Here is a 6,832-nt window from a genome sequence, read left to right as displayed (position 1 = left end):
GAAAGTTTTTAAAATTTCTCTGACCCTCATTTTCCTCAGCTGAGAGCAATGCCCAAACCTCGGGGCAGCTGTAGGGGTTGGAAGAGGGGTTCAATCAGCGAAGTGAGACATGGACCCTACTCTTATGGAACTTGCACTGTGACAGAGGAACGCAGCCGAGCTATTTTCGTTTATGAAAGGTTAACATTCAGCCAAGTGAATATGACCGAGTGCAAATGCTTCAAAGTAACCCTGCTTTCAAGTTGACCCTAAAGGTGCCATCGTGGGTTTTACTAACAATCTCGCTCAGCGGTTACATGAAGCCCTCTGATTTTGTCACTGAAACATGGCCTTGCCTGATTCCAACACACATCTTCCACTCCAGGCATTCCAACGAGCGTGGGCAGAGGATCGGAGCTACCTCATGCTTCCCTGGATAAAATCTGGTGGGCCCGCACTGTAGGAACGTGTACAGCAGTGAGACGTCACGGCCTAGATGCACGCACACGTATAACATGGACACCTTTTTGAAAAACTTGGCAGATGAGACCGAATGCTTTCTCTGTGCCAGGCGCCATCTGAGTACTTGACGTCGATTGACTCATGTAAGTCCTCACAAATTTCACGAGGTGTTATGAACATCGTTATTATCCCCAATGTACAGAGGAAGAAACAGAGGCACAAGTAACTTGCCTCGTTATATAGCTCATAAATGGAGGAGCTGAGATTTGACGCAGGCGGTCTGCATGCTTCCCCTCAAGACTACCCTAAACACACACACACACACACACACACACACACACACACACACACACACACACACACACAGTGTCTTTAGCGCACTACTACTACCTTTCTGCCCATGAACTGCCCCTTTGTTCTCCTTCTACCTTGGCCCTTCCCCTGCTCCTCTCTGTACCACAGGGAACTACAATTCCCAGGCTCCCTTGCTTCCAGGTTCCGGGTTGCTTGAGGCAATAGGAAGCTCTGGTAGGAGACATGGGGGGCGGGAGACGGAGGGCCAGGGTGTTTTCCCCTCTCTATTTCTGTGGTACTCCCGCAGTCCCTATGCCTTTTCTGTGGCTTCGGTTCTTTCCGGAAGGTTCCTCCCCCGGTCGTTTCACATCCCACCTGGCAGTCCCCACTTTGGAGCCTCGCTCATAAGCCCGAGCTCTAAACTCTGGTAATGTCACTCTTCCTGTCGTCCCTCCAGCCCTAGTCATGTTTATCTTCTCAGTTCTCCCAACACGTGTCTAACCAGTTCCCTATATTAAATTCCCTGTTTGAAAGGCCTTGAGTGGTTTCTGATTTCCTTGCTAAATCCTGACTGCTAAATCATTTATGCGAATTAAAAATATATGCATGCTCTGGTGGAAGAACTGGCCATGAGTCAAGATGCCTGGGATGGAGAGCATGTTCTGCCCCCAACCAATGTAAAACCTCAAGTTCTATGTCTACTGTGCGTGGATTTTGGATTTCTAATTCACAGTGTTAATGTTGGATCAGAGGTGTGTGTGTGTGTGTGTGTGTGTGTGTGTGTGTGTGTGTGTGTGTGTTGTAAGTATATTCCTATTCAAATGCATATACACATACATACACACATATGTTCATATACATGCATGTAATGTATTATATACATGTTCAAAAATACATTCCCCCCTCCATGGGTAATGTGAATTCAAGGATGCTATAAATCACATAGGGCAGGTGCCCAAGGAGTGGAGAATGAGGATAGAAAAAACAAATGTACTAAGAATTCTAACATGAAATGACTATTATCTGACCTTGAAGTCTCGTACAGGTAATTTTTTATGTCCCTTTGTACATGGAGACATTGCCCAAGTTTGGGGGATAATGTCTGACTTCAGACTACAGGTATGACCCAAAAAACTAGAGGTGGGCTAGCTCCCCAATTTGAGCTTCCCAAAGAGCCTCTTCGTGCCTCTTCCCGTCCTGTGGGTTGTAACTGCCATGTGCTGTGTGACGCCTGGTAGCCCCATGTCAAGGGGTGAAGAAGGAGAAAACAAATATTAGTAGACAGCAAGCAGCTTCTGCCACACAGAGGAGTAACATCTTTTAGGGAAGCTCTCCAGTAACAGGGGTGGGGGGAGGCGGGGTAGGCTGTCCTGTGAGGAGATAAAGGCAGAAAAAAGTGTCTCAATGAGGAGGAAATCCTTTCTCGTAAGAAGCAATTGGAAAACAAGGCAGAGCGGTGGTTCTTAACCTTTTGACCGGCCCACGTGCTATTATCCAGAACTAGACACATCACTGATCACCTTGCACATCCACCCTGCGTGTTCCCGAGGCGGCAGGACGCCCTTTCGGGTTTGTATTCACATTCGCTTCTTTGGGGACCTCGCGCTGGGAAAGCCAGCTCTTAGATCCCACCGCGCTGTTGCAGGCAGCTCAGCCCGGGAAGGCTGCTGGCGTCATCTAGTGTTCAGACGGAGAACTGCCTCGGCACGCACCTCTAAATGAAGACTTCAAGCCATCGCTTCCCTGGGCTCTCCAAACCCCATCTGCCTTTTCAAAATTTACTTCACAGCTTGCCAATTTGCAAATATTGGGAAATCACTTTGCCTTGCAATCTTCAAGGAGTAAACCTCCCGAGCCCACTGTCAGTAGAGCCTGAAAAGGCTGCCAGACAATCACCTCACCCCAAGGGGCTCCTTGCAAATTGCACATTTTGGGAGAGTAAAACCAACCACCACGTGCACAGAGCCCCAGGAAGCTTGGCATCCAAATTTCATCCTCAGCATCGCCACCTGAGTTTTTCCTAAGAGAAAAATCTCTCTCCTGAGGTGTGAAGACATCTGCTTTCGAGTTCCTCACCACTGCTATCTCTAAATAACTATTTTGAAACCAGTTTTTGGCTCACATTTAAAATTTTGAACCATGTTTTCTTTTTGCCTCATAGGGGAGAAGAGAGTAGCTGTCTCAGAGTTGTTGTCACTCTTCTTTCCCCAGCTAACGTTGTCACTCAGAAGGAAAGAATAATGGTAACACGAGAAATAAACTTGGGCACCGGGTTAGGGGGCAAGGTTTGGGGACCCACAGTTGTTTTTTATCCTTGCCGCTCTGAAACAGATGAGGAGACAAGGGGCCAGTGCTGAGTGTGGCATGAATGAATTCACAAATATCAGAACAACTTTTTTTTTGACACTCTGCTTCCAGGGAAAGAAATAGAATTTTTTTTTTTGTCTTTTCCATCAAAGTCTTTATTGCTATTTTGACCACCCCAAATTTGTTAGGATCACCATTTGTTAGGCTAATGGTTTCATTTTGTCCTAAGGCCACTGTCTGACAGCAGCTGCTGCCTCTCCCTGTCCCCTCCCCGCCCCCACCCCAGGGGCCAAGGGAGGTGTAGGGAGAAGGGGGAGGGACTTCCCTCTCGGCTTTCCCAGCATTAGGAACACGCCGAAGGTGCTGGAAGGTGTTTTGTCTATCAGTTCAGCTTGGGTTTTTTACTTTCCCACCAGCTTCTCAATCCCGGCAATCGCGCAGCGTCTTTTTCCGCTGCTGAGATGAGTCAGTGACAGCAGGGCTGTCAGATGCAGCTGCGGGCTGAGGAGCACAGCTCACCCGCTAAGCAGCCTCCCTTTGATTGCAGCCCAGACCCGTTCTGGAGGTGGAACGGCCCAGAGAGAAAGGGGCAATCAGGGGCGTCTGAAGGGGGAGAGTGTGTCCTCGTTCACTGTTCAGCACAATTGAATAGCTGAGGGCCGTTTATATATGTACTTACCTTCAATGAATTGGAATATAATAAAGTAGAGTTTATCCATTCATTTAACAAGTGTTTATTGAGAGCCATGCGAAAACTCTACTGAATGTAATTAGCTGACTAAACACAACTGCACGAGAGGGGAAGACAGCTCCAAATAGAGGAGGTGGCAAGTCCAGCATCTAGGTCGTAGGGTCGGCCTGCTTAGGGAAGAGCAGGGAGGCAAGCAGAGCTGGAGGCAGATGGGGAGAGACCCGGAGGTAGGAGATGAGGCTAGAAGGTCAGGGCCAGGGCTGGGAGGCCACAGTGTGGACTTGGGAAGCTACTATAGTGCTTGAAGACCATGTTGCTTTAAGTCCCACAGGAACTGTAACATGCCATGGTTTCTAGGATGAAACCCTCTCCTTAGCATGGCTCCACCCCTGGGCCCTCCTCCTACCCAGCCCACCTCCATCTCCATACATACCGGTGTAGGGCTCTATCCCTTTCTCTGCCTGGCACACTGCCACCTACCCTTCAAGCCTCAGTGTCACTGCCCGTATCCAGCCTTCCTTGACTTCCTTAGACTATGAATTCCCTATTTGCCCCAGAACATCTTGCACACACCCTCATGAGGTCCCTGCCCTCCAGGACTGGAGGGCGGACCCCAGTGCTGGCCTGGGCCAGAGCAAGCACAGTAGGTGCAATAAGTTCTCAGCGAATGATGAGCAGCAAATGAGTGAAGAAGTAGCTGGGCAAAGTTAACGCATTATCTTCCTGTCGGCCATCCAGCCCACAGCGTGAAGGGGTGGATCAGAGCTAAGGCTGGGAGCCAGCTGCCTGGGTTTAGATCCAGTCTCCCCCAGTTACTCTCTATGGGACCCTGGGGAAGGGCTGTGCCTCGACTTCCTTATATATAAACTAGGGATGATAATAATGCCTGCCACTCACTACCCCACAGAGTTGTTGAGAGGATTAAATTAATTAGTGCATAAAACACTTAGGACCACGCTCTCACACAGTAATCCTTTGGAAAGTGCTATTATTATCATGGCGACTAGTTACTGCGAGGGAAGGGGCTGCAGGAAGCAATCTTAGGGAGGCCGAACTCCCCTACCTGCTTCCCGGCTTTGCCTGGGGCAGTTCTGCATCACGACTCCTGCCTTTTGTAAAAGTCATGTGTCAGAGGTGCTAGAGGAAACCATATTTTCATTAATCTCCCTTACCGTAATGCCAAAGTCAAAATGGCTTTTTATTTCCAAACTCTTCTTTACCTTCTAGGGACCAATTACTACCCCTTATTCCTTGGGAAGGAGCTGAATTAGGGGGGCAGAGGTAGGAAGGGGTGAAGAGGAGTTGGGCTCAGAGCCAAGACGCCTGGGTGGGAGTTTTAGCTCTGCCACCTGTCAGTTAAGTGGCCTTGGGCAAGAGTTTTCTTCTGCGTCCTGACCTCCTCAGTTGCAGGGGGAAGCTGAGACTAGCCTCTGAGAGCTGGGGTGGGGTACGGGCGGTGGTCTCATGTTCAGGCTGCAGGGTCAGGCTCCGCCGGCTGCAGGGTCAGGCTCCGCCGGCCGCAGGTCTGACCTCGGCTAGCTGTGGCTCTGCATGGGCTCCCCATTCTTTCTGCGCCTCGGTTTTCTCAACCGAAAAGTGAAATAACATCTCCCACCCTGTTATGGGCTGAATCGTGTCCCCCGAAATTTATAACTTGAAATAAGTTATAACCACTAGTGTATCAGAATGTGACTGCATTCGGAGATGGGGTTTCTAAAGAGGTAATTCAGGTAAAACGAGGTGATTGGGAGAGGGTCCTGATCCAAAATGACAGGTGTCCTTAGAAGAAGAGATCAGGGCACACGCACAGAGGGAAGACCATCTGAAGACACAGGGATAAGAAGGCCATCTACCATCCAAGGAGAGAGGCCTCAGAAGAAATCAATCCTGTCCACGCCTTGATCTTGGACTTCTAACCTCCGGAATGGTGAGAAAATAAACTTCTGTTATCTGAGCCACCAGGTTCATGGTACTTTGCCGTGGTAGCCCGAGCAGGTTCAGATACACCCCGGTAGCTGGTCGTGAGGTTAAATGAGATGATGCCCGTGAGGTGCTTCAAATGGGACCAGGCGTGCAGCAGGGCCCCTGAGGCGGAAGGGCCTGGTGGCACGGGGGTCAGTAGAGACATGCCACATCCGAATCCTCCTCAGACTGATGACCCTTTCCATATCCATCGTCTGCCCGCTGTGCGCCAGACATCACGTGGAGGAGGTGGTCTGCCCGCCTCCGTGGAGTCTGCAGAGAAAGAGAAAACAAGGGAACCGTGGAATCAACAAGACCTTACCAAGGGAGCCAGGGCGACAGCAGAAGCGAGGGCTGTGTGATGGAGAAGCTGGCGTCCCGCAAAGGCCGAGAAGCGGAGGCCGGCGGAGGGGAGCTGCGGGAGAAGGAGGCAGCAGCCGCGTTTCCTAAGCCCGAGGTGGGCAGGAGGCCGGCCGAGGAGTCAGAATCCCCTCCTCCCTCCTTTTTTTTTTTAGGCACGGACAGTGGAGCAGTAGCCAGGATTTGAACCCCCAGTGTGCCTCGGTTTCCTTATCAATAAAACAGGGGTGAGTTGATAGTAACAGTTCTCACAGAGCCGCGAGGATAAAAATATGTAGAGTGAGTCCTACGGCGTCTAGCACGTGGGGGAGGAGCCCTGAGTGGTACCTTGTAGTAGTATTATTATTACCTCATAACAGTAACAAGCAACTTTTCTTGAGCGCTTACTGTGTGCCTGGCATCTAAAAACTTAGAACATCTCGCTGGACACAGGAACTGTCAGAATTTCCTTTTTATAGGTAGGGAACACCAGGTCCAAGATCACATAGCAAATCATGTGACCAAGCCAGGACAGCATCCGAGAAGTGGGCCCCTGGCGACTGAGGCCGACGCCCTCTGGCAGACAGCAACAATCCCCCCGCCCCGCCCCGTAGTGGTGGCTTCATTCGAGGCGTCCCAAAGCCCTCCGCCAAGCAATGCCTGCTCGCACGTCCCCCGAGCCTGCTCCGCGTTGGCAGGGGAATGAATCCTTCTCCTTCTCCAGAGACCTAGGAGGAGGCAAAGCTGAATTTTAAATTTCTGGCAACCTCCGAGGCTCTGCACCCTGCCCTGTTGGTC

The sequence above is a fragment of the Rousettus aegyptiacus genome, unplaced genomic scaffold (genome assembly GCF_014176215.1).
Source record: "Rousettus aegyptiacus isolate mRouAeg1 unplaced genomic scaffold, mRouAeg1.p scaffold_m13_p_10, whole genome shotgun sequence".
Taxonomy (NCBI): domain Eukaryota; kingdom Metazoa; phylum Chordata; class Mammalia; order Chiroptera; family Pteropodidae; genus Rousettus; species Rousettus aegyptiacus.
This window is presented reverse-complemented; position numbering follows the sequence as displayed.